Raw genomic sequence first — 14,218 nt, forward strand, 5'->3', positions numbered from 1 at the left:
AAGAACTAACTGTTAAAAGGGCTTTTGGGATTACAGACATGTTGTATCCCATGCAAGTTCGAAAACAAATCACGTTACCATGTCCTATAACAAAATCATCATGTGACATTCCATCAATATAGTTATAACCATAAGAATCTTCAATTCAAGGCACATCTTCTGATCGAAGAGGATTTCACGTATACATGGCTGGCCCCAAAATGGGTCGCTCTTGGATTTGGCAGGCTATTGTAGCACATACCAACGTAGTTACTTGGTGGTGCTGGAAAAGCTTTCTGGACCACACTATTGCCTATCCATTTTTTTAGGTTATTTTAGGGCATGATCCCAAAAATAAAGTAGATCCAAATCTTAGGTAGATTACATAGCAGGAAAATGGTGATTGAACACCCACCATTGAAAACTTCCTAGGCCCACTATAATATTTATTTACCTAATCTGTTGATTAGGTCACAAGGACCTTGATGAAGGGAAAAGACAAATATCAGCTTGATCTAAAACTTTTGTATCAGCCAAAAATTTCTAATGGCGGGTGTTCATTACCACTGTTTCAGTATCTTAGAGTATAGTAGTCGGTACTCCTGATATTTGGAACTATCTCATTTTGGGGCTGATGCGGTAAAATGATCTAAAAAATTAGATAGAACGCCTGGATAAACACATATAGCATGGTGGGGGGCGCCATTGAGGTTTTACACCACCACACGTCACCTTTGGTGCTGCGTCATACACTACCCTTGACTTAATTACGTATGTCATGCGTGATTAATTTAAACTGTAAATTAGACTTTTCACTTTGAGGAATCTTGGGTAACAAATTAGCCCTATATCTTATTCTTATCACATTTAAACTCCCTACCTCTTAACTCTCTCTCAAATTTAAATTTTAATTAAAAAGAAATTGAAAAGGGATTCTGAGATCCAAACTCTCTCTCAAATCTAAATTTGAATTTTTTTTTTAAAAAAAAACCTAAAAATTTCTCTTATTAATTGATATTACTACGAGAAAACGGATTTGCATTTGTCACGTAATGAAGTTATTTGGCCCCACCATGATGTATTTAGTAAATCCACACCGACTACTATATGATGTGTTTATGAAATCCAGACCGATCACCAGTTGCATGAACTAATTTTAGGTGTAAGTCTAAGAAAATCTCTATCCTTGAATCAGATGGTCCAAATGATTGAAAAAGGGGTGATACCTACCCTCCAAACTACTTCCCTCGATATGGCCCATCTGAAGCACAGATTGTCTTGAGTAGATTTTACCTAATCATCACAATGGGCTCAATAAGAAAAATCAATAGTGGATCTCTCTCCTAGTTTCATTTGATATGGTCTATTTGAATCACAGATAAGCCTAGTTTTTAGCCTTGGATCCAGCGCATGGGATTAAACATATAATGCGATTTCACACACCCACACACACATCATGATAAGCAAGAGTGGCAGCTTATAATTTTTATAATGTGGAAATGAAAATCTTATGGTATCGTGTAGTACTTTAAAACCTTTGTGGGCGTCATCATGATGTATGTGTTTTATCTACGCTGTCCATCCATTTTTTTTATTATTATTTTTTTACATCATTTTAGGACTGGAACCCAAAAATGAGGTGGATCCAAATCTTTAGTGGACTGTACCATAGAAAACAGTGGTTATTGCACGTACACCATTAAAAAATAGTGCTTGGCCAAGAAGATCAACCGATGTGGTAGGAGGGTTTTTGCTGATCGAGAAGAGGAATCGGCCTTCCCCGAGGTTAGATATCATGGAGGCCAAAGCTATTTCTTCCGAATAACCGTCCACCTACACTACCTCCGCATTGAAGCAAATGATGTAGTCCTTCAGCAGCTCGTCTTCTCTCTGGGTAATGGTGAGGAGATGAGTTGCCGGCTTTCTTCCATCTTTTCCAATGATGAACTAGGTGATAAAGTCTTTACCGAGCCATGTGAAATAATTGATGGATCTTGACTTCAGTTGCCTATATACTACTTTCATGCTGCTCCTAATAAGGTCAAGGAAATCATTAGCAGAAAAAGGGGCAAAGGCTAGGGATGAAAACCGTGGCTAAAGATATATGGCTACGGTTATCCTCCGTAGCATGACCCGTAGCCATAGGTTTGAAATCTATGGCTATGGATTTCATCCGTAGTGATAGATATCAATGGCTATAGACACAATCAGTAGCCTCATTTTTTGTAGCGAAATGTACATACAACTACGAATGATCTTTGTAGCTAAAAGTATGACTAGATCTGTAGCTATAGGACAAAGTTGGTAATGCTGCAATTGTAAGATCTCGAGCTACGGTTAATAGCCGTAGTTATTGTCTATTTTTTTTTAAAAAGAAATAATAATGCCGTCTCTTACTGTAAGACCCGTGTCCTAGCTCGTACTGTTCCGTAGGATTTCGTGGTCTTTCCGGTCGAATTCTGGTGACCCGCGATCTTTTATCGGCAGTTGTGCGCGACCCCGATTCGTATTTTGTATTCCAGAGTCGGCTCGACCCGAGACTTGTACCAGTGCGACCGCGCCGTTGCCGCGGTTCCGATGCCGCATCTCGCACGTCGAGGTGATACCCTGGCCAGGAGATGTGGGCCCACGTTCAGTTTGAGAAAAACACTGCGCATTTGTAAACCCAAGAAAGATTTCAAATCATGTCCCATCAATCCCATCAATCACACCCATGTCAAGTATACATCACCCCATCCCCAAGCAACCCCTAAAGTCAACACCCTCTTACACAAAGTACACCCATCACTCACCTTTTCACCCATCACACCTCTCTCTCTCATCTCTCTCTCTCTCATTTTTTTCTCTCCCAAGCCACCCACGTCCATGACTCTCCATGGGAGAAGCTTTGTGTGGCCCACTCCCTACCACTTTATCTCTCATCTCCACCCTTGGATCATCATCACCACTGTTAAAGGAGCACTCTTGGAGCATTGGAAGGCTAGGGAGGAAGAAGAATGAGAGGTGGGTGCTTCTTTCTCCCTCTTTCATTATTTTGGTATGATGATGTGGCCGTGTGGCCCACCCGGATGTAGTCCATCATGATGTATGTCTTATCCAACCGTCCAAGCCATATGGACCCTACCCTTGGTGATGGGAAAACATAAGTATCACGTTGATCCAATCAAGTGGGCCACGTCCACATGGGACCCACCAGCTGTGGTCCCCACACGTGGGGCCCACCTTGATGCTATGAATACCCACGCCGTCCGTCCAGCGTCTAGGGACGCTAGATGTTGTGGAGAGTGAACTGAGTGAACTTACAGTGACGTGTTCTCCCTGGAAAAAAAAAAAAAGACAATCTGTTTTTTTAAGGCTTTTGGGTGGGTCACTCATATAGGCCTTACCTTGATGTATGAACCTTATCCACTCCGTCCATCCCCTTCCGAGGCTCATTTTAGGCGTTGAGCCGAAAAATGATGTAAATCTAATTTTTCTGGTGGGCCATAGTACAGAAAATGTTGATTTTTACTGTTAAAAATCGAGTAGGACCCACTTTGAGCTAAATCATACTGGATATTGGACTCTTTTGGACGGTATCAGGCCATGGAATCCAGTGACTGAGGTGGATTTAGCTTAAGCGGGCCCCATATATGAAAAACTGTGAAAAATCTCAATTTCAAAGAAAAAATAAAATTTGCAACAGCAGCATTTGCTGCTGCTGTGTCAGAGGGGCAGGCAGCGCCTGCTGCTGTGCTACTGTGTAGGGGCGGACGGGCCAGGGGTCACGGCCCCACATGTGGGCCCCTCTATGATGTTTGTTTGTCATCCAACCCATTCATTATGTGGGCCCCTTCCTTCAGTAGGCCCCACCCAAATATCAGCCCCATCTAAGGCTAAGGTGGCCCACATCATAGTAAAGAGTGGGGTTGAACCCTCTGCCATTGAAATCCGTTTCTAGGTTCACAGAAATTTTGTATCAAGATGAAATTTATTTTTACACTTCATCCAGGTCTGCGTGACCTTATGAATGGATTGGATGGCTTATAAGCATTATGGTGGGCCCCACGTGGGACCCACAGTGATGTATGTATTTTATTCACACCGTCCCCAGCACGGGACGGTGGAACCCACCCTGTGCATTGTGTACGTGTTCTCTCCACGCCGTGCAGTGGATGGTGAACTCCACCATGATTTAGGTGTTTTATGACAGTGGGACCCACTGTAATTTACGTGTTCTATCCATGCCATCCAGCCATCAATTAGGTGGGCCACACAGCAGGGAACAGTGATGATTGAACGCCAGCCGTTGAAACCCTTTTGGGTTCCTGCACAAGTTTTGGATCGAAACGAAAATTGTTTTTCCTCTTTATTCTGGCCTATGTAAGCTTATGAATAGATTAGATGGAAAATAAACGTTATATTAGGCCCTAAGTGGGACCCACTTACTGTGGACGTAGAATGGCTAGTGTACCGTGCAGCTACACAGCTCACATCAGTCAGCTCTGTAACGCCTGGGTGCTGGAGCGTTAATGCACGTGTATATATATATATGTATATAAATGTATATACTATTATATATAATTACTATATTTACATATAATGCTATGTGGTGGGCCCCACGTGTGGGACCCACCTTGAAGAAAGTATTATGTGTCCCACCGTCTAGAGGTCTGGACAGTAGGCATTTGATTATGATTATAATATTATGAGAGAGGGATGTTGTGGTGGGCAACTGCTATGTGGGACCCACCTTTATCATGTTTTATGCACCGTCCAGAGATGCTGGAGTATGGGCAGCCTCCTGCCACTGTATAATTATAATATTATATATATATATATTAATATTAATATAAGATTATATTGGTGGGCCACTACATGGGCCACACCATGATATATGGTTATATCTGCACCGTCTAGTTACCGGACGGTGCAACAAGCATGACAGTCATGCCGTCCATCCATTTTTATGGGTGGAGCCCACACATGATGTATGTGTTTTATTCGCACTGTCCATCATCCAGCAATGGGTGGTGGAGCCCTTTGATGTAAATATTTTGCCCACTCTGTCCAATCCAGGGGACGTGGACCCTACCCTGATGCATGTGCTTCATTCGGTGTCGTCCATCCCAAGGGTCCACCATGATGCTTGTATTTCTCCAAGCCATCCATCTGTTTTGCCAGTATGGGACCACCTAATGTATTTCTTTCATCCACACCCTCTAGATTGAAATGGACGGTGCTGGACAAGGATTGGACAGTGCTAATCACATTAGTGAGCCATGTACCCCTATGATAGTGTGCAGTGATACACATGTTGCACCTGCCACTATTGAAATGATTTTAGATGTAATCTAAGCTCCCACCGTCCATCAGGACGTTGGACCCATCGTAATATATATGTTAAATATATTCACACCGTCCATTCATGTGGCCCCCACGTGATGTACGTGTTTGATCCGAGCTGTCCATGTCATGCAACCCACTTAATGTGTTTGAGGCCCATTAGTGCAGCCCATTGATGCAACCCACTTGATTGTGTTTGAGGCCCATTAGTGCAGCCCATTAATGCAAGGCCCATTGTGATATGTATTGGGCCCATGATGCGTAGCCCATTTGATGTGTTCAAGGCTCAGATACGTGGCCCATTTGATGCATATGAGACCCATGTGTAGGGCCCGCATGTTATGTATTTGAGGCCCATGAGCAGGGCCCACCTGAGGTGTATATAAGGCCCATTGATGTGGCACACTTGTTGTATTTGAGGCCCACGGATTGTGGCCTATTATGATGTACTGGGGCTCATGGGTTGTGGCCTATTGAGATGTATTTCCGGCCCATATGATGCGGCCCATAGCGATGTGCATTAGGCCCATGTAATGCGACCCACTTGATTTATGAAACCATTGTGTGGGCCACTCGTTGGGAGCAATGTTGGTTAGATGTCCACATTGAAGGACAATGTTGGTTAGATGTCCACATTATGACCTTCCCTTAGGCTTTGTTAGGCCCATTCTTATCATTCTCTTAGTGGGTTAACCCTAATCAGTGGGCCCCATTCACCATAGACGGATGACTCCGTGCTATCAGATTTGATATAACCACGGTTGAGTGTCGATCTTTATACTATGGTTGATCGGCCGATCACCTATAGACCCCACTTTGTTTATCTACGAATTATCGGTGCCAGTTATCGAGGCCAACGCCTATTATCGACCCTGATTATCGGTCCCGATTGTCGTAACTAGTTTGCCGATTCTGATTATCGATCGATTCCGATTGTGGTGACCGATTGCCAATTCTGATTGACGAGATCGATTTGCCGATTTTGATTATCGTTCGATTTCGATTGTCGTGACCGATTGTTGATTGACATGACTGATTTGTCGATTCTGATTATCGTTCGATTTCGATTGTCGTGACCGATTGTTGATTGACATGACCGATTTGCCGATTCTGATTATCGATCGATTTCGATTGTCGTGACCGATTGTCGATTGACGTGACCGATTGTTGATTTCGATTATTAATCAATTCCGATTGTCGAGGCCGAGTATCGAGGCCTATGTGATGAGGCCCATTGTGATGCATTTGAGGGCCAGGTGATAGAGCCCATTGTGATGTATGTTAGGCCCATGTGAAAGGCCCATCGTAATGTGTATTAAGCTCTTGAGTGAGGCCCATGGTATTGTATATCAGGCCCTTTGTGAGGCCATGGGTCTACTATATGTTAGGCTCTATGTGGGCCATTCCTTGAGGGCAATGTTGGTCAAATGTCCACAATGTTGAGGCCGATTGTTGATGCAGGTTATTGATACCGATTATGAGTATGTGGCAGCATAGGATCATGATACATGCTCATATGCATCATCTGCATGTTGTTATGAGATGTGATTGACCATTGCATATGTCATTGGGCATGTTGTTATGAGACTCCCTGATAGGCGGAGATTATTTTACATGAGTATACGATATGTGCAGGATTAATGCATGACTGGATTGTATGACTCATGCATCTTGCATTATGTATTGTGATTACTGTACGCCCTAGCGACATCAGGGTCGTAGCCTCCACAGGTATTTCATGGATGGCCAGATGGGACACCGAAAATCTGTTCTACATGGGGTGCTATAGATATCCCTGGGTGAAAGTCCCTAAACCCTCTTGGTTCTAGAAGTTGCTCCAACGTCTAGACCGAGTGGATGCATGAGCGCATGAGGGCCGCATACCGTTAGGCCGCGTCTCCCACTGTGTCGTGGTCGGTTGGGAGGGGGTACGACCTTACCTGCTCGAGAGGAGGGGGCAATGCTAGGCTGAGTCTGACCAGCTCGAGGAATGGGTCTGCTATCGACGAGCCGGGCCGATATTGGCAGGCAGATAGTGAGGTCTCTTTCACTCACCTTATTGCGCGCGATGGGGCGGCAATCTGGTTTGTAGTGTAATAGACCCCGGTGATTTTCTAGAGAGTAACCGTACTGATATGTGGACTTATTGAGCAGGAATTGCATATTCATTCATTCATTCATTCATTATCCACTTGGGCTGGTGGTGCGTAACTATTTGTTACGTGTACCTTCGCATGGCGAGAATTTCGGTTGGGCGCGTGACTAACCTGAGATCAAGAGTTTACCACATTGAGTCTGACTATCCAAATGTAGGTATGAGACTGGTTTGGATAGAAGTCCCTTGTGGTGGACCCCGTAGCCTGCGATACTACGTACTATCATCCCGACTTCACACTCCAGCATGGTCATTTCATTCGCATCGCATATTGCATTACATCCGCAGGCATATGACATTTTGGGTTGCTATGTTTCTGCACTTATATGGCCTAGACAGACTTAGCAGGATTTGTATATTGCATTGCATCCTTGACATCTGATATTTGGCTCGTTATGACTCCTTATGGCATAGCTGTTCTATATTACGTATTCTGATATTGATTTACTTATGGACTTATCCATACTTTCGCTTACTTTGTCATCGTATGATTTATGATCTCGTCAGTATCTCTGCTTATTCCGATAATGTACGATTTATGGATTACCAGTAATTTCGGTATTGTATGATGATGGCATTGTATTGAATACTTGACACTTACTTTGTGCACACACTTACACCACCCTCTAAGCTTTCTATAAGCTTATGCACGATAGATGCGTGCAGGTGATGTTAGGTTCCAGCAGTGTTGAGCTTGGAGCATGCAGCGGTCTTCTGGAGATTGATTCTCGATTCATGTATTTTCCTTTCAGCATTGTATTCAAATAATTATATTAATGGATATGTGATGATGATGTTGCCTTTGTGAATTGGGTAATCTTGTGGTTATGCTTATTACGAGTTAAATGTAAAAAAAAAAAAATCCTCCTTGTGGGATCCCAGGATCGGAATCTGGTGTATGGACGTTAGGAGCCGAGAATGGGGTACTACGGAGGCTGTCGGCACCGGACTTGGCAATCGTGATTCCTATGAATCCGATTTTCGGGTTTGGGGCATGACACTTACCATTGCTAGTAGAGCTGTACACAAGTAGAGTAAGCTCGGTTACTCGCTCGACTCGACTCGAAATTACTCGATTCGACTCGACTCGTCATGAGTTTGAGCCGAGCACGAGCTGATTTTTTATACTCGTTTTGATTTCGAGTAGAGTACGAGCTGGGCAGTACTCGACTTGTACTCGACACGGTACTTGACTCGTACTCGATGGAATATACAGCCACCAAAAAAAAACCCTACGCCCCCTTTTTCCTTCCAGTCATTTTCAGCAGCCCGCCCGTTCGAAAAAAACCCCTTTCCTTCCCTCCCAGCGCCTGTCCGAAAAAACTCATTCCCTCTCTCTCTCTCTCTCTCTCCCCCCCCTGTTCGGCGGTGCTAGTCCCTGCAACCTGCTCGGTGCCCCTGTCCAGTGTCGCAGCTCGTCCCTACCACTCGTTCGTCATCCCTGCCCTGCACGCACAGTGCCGGTTGTTCCTGCCGCAGCTCACCCGGTAATGTATGGTGTTGATTTATTATTATTATTTTGTATAAATTATTAATATATGTCAGAAATCAATTTATTATTATTATTTTTTTGGAATATTGTGTGGTGTTGATTTATTATTATTATTTTGTATAAATTATTAATATAAGTCAAAAATCGATTTATTATTATTATTTTGGAATATTGTGTGGTGTTGATTTTTTATTATTATTATTATTTTTGTATAAATTGTTAATATATGTCAGAAATTGATATCATATATTGTTAATATATGTCAGAAATTGTTAATATATGTTAAAATAGCTAATATATGTTACTATAGAAATTGTTAATATGTTAATATGTATTAATATAACTAATATATGTTAAAATTGTTAATATATGTTAATATACCTAATATACGTTAATATAGAAATTGTTAATATGTTAATATAGAAATTATTAATATAGAAATATGTTAATATGTTAATATATGTTAATATAGTTAATGTATGTTAAAATTATTAATATATGTTAATATAGCTAATATAGCTAATATATGTTAAAATTGTTAATATATGTTAATATATGTTAATATAGCTAATATATGTTAATATAGAAATTATTAATATGTTAATATAGAAATTGTTAATATGTTAATTATTGTCCTCTACTATTTAAGTCCTATGACTTAATAGTTATTTTTTCCATGTTTGTTAATTTACTTTATAAATGACAGTTTACTTGTTACTTTGTTAGTGTTGAATGCTACCACTTTAAGATGTCTTTGATTTTTCATTTTATATTTTGTTATTAGTTAGCTAGATGATGAATGTCAATTTCAGCCTGCTCCTTTGTTTGCATAGATATGAATTATTTGTGTTGTTTTACTTGTAGTATAGGATAATCAGTTGCCCATTTGAGGATTTCTATGTTGCCAGACATAGATTCAGTGTGTTCTTGGATGCATTGAAATTCTCAAATTGTCCCTTTTTGGACAGTTTAGGGTTAGATAGATTGTAACGTTTTCATTTATTCCAATTTAAATGCATATGCCTGTTCTGATTTTCTCTCTGGATATATTTTATATATTTATTTCCGTCGTCAAATGTCCACACTTTGTGTTGATGATTGACATGAGAATCAAATACAAGATTAATATATTTTGGAGAGATAAGGGGAGATGCTGCCGAAATTTCAACGAGCATTTAAATTGAAAAATGAAGGCATTACAATCTATCCAACCTTGAATGGATGACTGATTTAGACAGTTAAGTAAGTATGCCCGTCTAACGGTCTAGCCATCTAGGTATAGCCGTATAACATATCGAGAACTTTATTTTATAGATGATTAGTAAAGACGAAAGCCCAAATACCCATGGAATGGGTGCATCAGCCACATCTCCTCTAATCGTAGAGGGAGACACAGACACGTCAACTGCACGCAAAGGGAAGAAGAAGAGATCAGCAGTGTGGGATGATTTTAAAGATGTGACAGTTAACGGTGTACAAAAGATAAAGTGTAATCACTGCAAAGGGTTATACAGCAAGATTCCCGGAGAATCTGCGACACATCTAAACAGACATTTGAAGATGTGTCCTAAGAGACTAAAACTCCCTCCTCACGGCCATTAGTTGCTGTCATTTACGAAGTCAGAAGGGGACGACTCACAAGGCGTAGTGTCCACTCATAAGTTTGACAAAGAGAAACTGAATGAGTGGTATGCTAGATTAGTGATTTTGGAAGAAAAATGTTTTAGAATGATAGAAAGTAAAGGGTTTAGGGCTTTCTATCAATTTCTTAGCCCTCGGCCTGAGAATGTCTCCCGCGTCACAGTGCAGAGAGAGTGCACGAAGATGTACACAAAGGAGAAGATGAAACTGAAAGAAGTTTTGGCTTTAGTGTCCAGAATAAGTTTGACGCCTGATTTATGGACGACGTCCAATTAAAGAAAAAGATACATTTCATTAACTGCTCACTATGTCGATAAGGATTGAAAACTCTACAAGAGAATTTTGAACTTCCGCAACCTTCCTCCTTCACATACTGGTTTACTTATTTCAGATTGCATCTACAGTTGTCTAGAAGGCTGGGATATTGAAAAGAAAATTTCAGCAATAACTTTTGTCAATGCTTCTGCAAATGACAGTGTCATTTCATACTTACGTAACCAGTTCAGGGCTACAGAAAATTTATTTTTTGAAGGAAAAATATTCCAGGTTAGATGTTGTGCCCATATTGTAAATTTGATTGTACAAGAAGTGCTGAAAGAAATTGACAACACTATAGAGAACATAAGAGAAAGTGTGAAATATATAAGGGGGTGTCATTGAGACTGAGTGTATGAAATGACATCATCCAATGTTTGAAGTGCCATCTAAAAAAACATTGAAGTTGGATGTGTGTACACATTGGAACTCGACCTATGAAATGTTAGATACGGCAATGGAATTACAACTTACATTTCCTGAATACGCGGCGCGTAACAGAACGTATTCTTGGTTGCCGAGTACAGATGATTGGACCAAAGCAAAACAAGTTCACACATTTCTTAAAGTTTTCTACGATTGTACGAAGATTTTTTCTGGGAATCAGTATGCAACTGCGAATCTGTTTCTTCCGTCTCTTTGGAAGATTAAGGATGTTCTATAGAAAAATGCCAGTGCGAGTCCAGATTTCATACGCTAGATGACAGTTGATATGAAGACGAAGTTCAATAAATACTGGGACGAATGTCATTTGTTGATGTCCTTGGCAGTTGTTCTTGATCCTCGTTGTAATATGGGGTTGGTTAGCTTTATTTTTATAAAACTTTATCCTACTGAAAGAGTGAAAATAGAGACGTCCTAGGTTCCTCAAGCCCTTGAAGATTTGTACAAATCGTATGTTAGTACTTTACCTGCAGCGGGTGTTGAAGAAAGTAGAGATGCGGATATTTCTGTACCTGGTAAACCGGATGTACTAAATAAATACATATCATACTTGGCACAAGCACGAATGGGAGTTGATACTAAAGAATCAGAGCTAGAAATGTACCTCAATGAGCCAATCGTAGTGCGATACGAATTTGATATGTTGGAATGGTGGAAAATGAGGGTTAGTGAATCAAAATACCTTAACATTATTTGTGATGGCACGAGACATATTATCAATACCAATTTCAACAGTGGCATCAGAATCAACATTCAGCACAGGGAGCAGGGTTGTGAGCAAGTATTGAAGCTCACTTTCGCCAAATACAGTTGATGCGTTGATTTGTACGGAAGATTGGTTGCGCCTGATATGGGGAGGAGATATGAATGATGATGATGAAGAAGAGGAGATTGAGATTCGTGACGAGTCTCTACCTGCAGATCAGTAATTATTTTCAGTTTTTCAATTCTTTTAGTTGAAAGTGAAATGATCTATAATATTATTTCACTGCAACTGCAAACATGAAAGTGTTGGAATATGGTTTAGTCGTTTGGAAGACTTTGAATCTTTGATATTTATTTACATATGTCTGTTCATTTAATTTTATTTTTGATACATTTATATTGCTTTATTTTGTTCTTATATCAAGTTCAAATTATTTATCAATATTCTGATTTTTTTATATTAAAAATTAAGTGTAGATATGTTGTCATCTGACACATCAACAAACATTTGGGACTACGCTTCCCTAGTTGAATCCACCCAAGGTTTGGAAAAATAAAGATTAAGTGCAGTTTGTGTAGCGCAAAGTTTGTGAACAAGACTAATCGGTTTCAGTTACACTTGTCATATCGAGGTAATGATGCAAAACCATGCTCCAATGCCCCCTAAGGATGTCCAAATTCTTTTTCAAGCCCTGTTAGATTCGAATAGAAAACCTTCCACTTCATCTAAACCTTTCTGCTTCTGGATCTACTACACGAATGACATCCACAAAAGATGTAGAAGAGGAAGCTAGATTAAAAGCTTTGGAGGAAGAACAATTCCAACTCACCTTAAAACGCTGTATGGAAGAAGTTTCTAGACTTCAGCGATATTCGAGTCAAAGACAATACGATGTTGAAGCATGATCGAGTACGACAAACAAGAAGAAAAAAAGTAACAAATTCAAATTCCTGACCTATCTCGATGAATTTTATACGGCAGTGGATACTACATACAATTCTTCACATAAAGAAAGTTTGAAAAATCTAGTTCAAATTGTAAAAGAGCACGAAGGAAATATCTCTTCGCCTTCTGACTCAGAGGAAGTGAATCAATATGTATATGAAAAAATAGATAGCAGTTCCGATGGATCAGATGACCATTGCATACACAACAAATATGATTTGGTTTTTCTTCCCTCTTCTCATTGACTATTGTTTGGATGATTGGATCTTACAATCTTAGGGATCTTTGAAGCTAGCATCCTCAGTCAAACTTTAAGCATGCAGGTCCCAATGGCTTGATTGTCACAAACGTTGCACCCTGCATAACATATGGAAAATCAAGAGAGATAAAAAAATCAAATGATTACATATAGAAAAAAACCAATATATAGATCAGCCCAACCCAAAATCTCCATCCTTCTATCAAGAATTCAACTCAACAAACATCGAAATACTATCAAACAGATCCCAAACCAATTTCCAAATAAACCCAACTTCAATTAAATCAAATCATCAATGAAAACAGGGAATTCTGCATGAAAAATCATTTTAAAAAAATGAACATTTTCTATAGAAATTCAAATAAAACAAACCCAGCAGATGAAAATAAGTGGCATCTAACAAAAATCCAATTCACTAATTAAAAAATAACACCAGATTCCCCATTGAAATCATAATTTTCTATATTTGTATTGAGAAAGGAGGCACAACAAATCAATCATTTGAAGCAATTTATGTTGAAAATCCACGTTGTACATCCAAATACCTGTTTTGGGCATATTGAGCAGGAATAAAAATAAATAAATGAACAAACAAAAGAAGAAGCATTCATCCTCAAGTACATATGCATATGTGAACACCTAAGAAGCAGGTTTCTGAAATGTGAATAGGAGCAGGGCCTTGTCTAAAAAGGGTCCTGCAATAAATCCATGACATCTGCAACAGTGTTCATCATAGTGATACTAAATAATGAAAATCGTCTATGTGGCTTTTCATTTCCAATGATAATGTACATCAACAAGGCCCCATGGCACAAAATGCAGGCTAAAGGCTAACAAAATGAAAGGAGCTTTGCAAAGCCCACATTTGCATGCAAGGCAGCTCATGCACATGACATTGTGTCTCAAGATTCTCAACAGAGTGTACAGGTGCAATATCCAAACCGTCTCAAATGGGTT

This window comes from Magnolia sinica, chromosome 3, assembly GCF_029962835.1.
Source record: "Magnolia sinica isolate HGM2019 chromosome 3, MsV1, whole genome shotgun sequence".
Taxonomy (NCBI): Eukaryota; Viridiplantae; Streptophyta; class Magnoliopsida; order Magnoliales; family Magnoliaceae; genus Magnolia; species Magnolia sinica.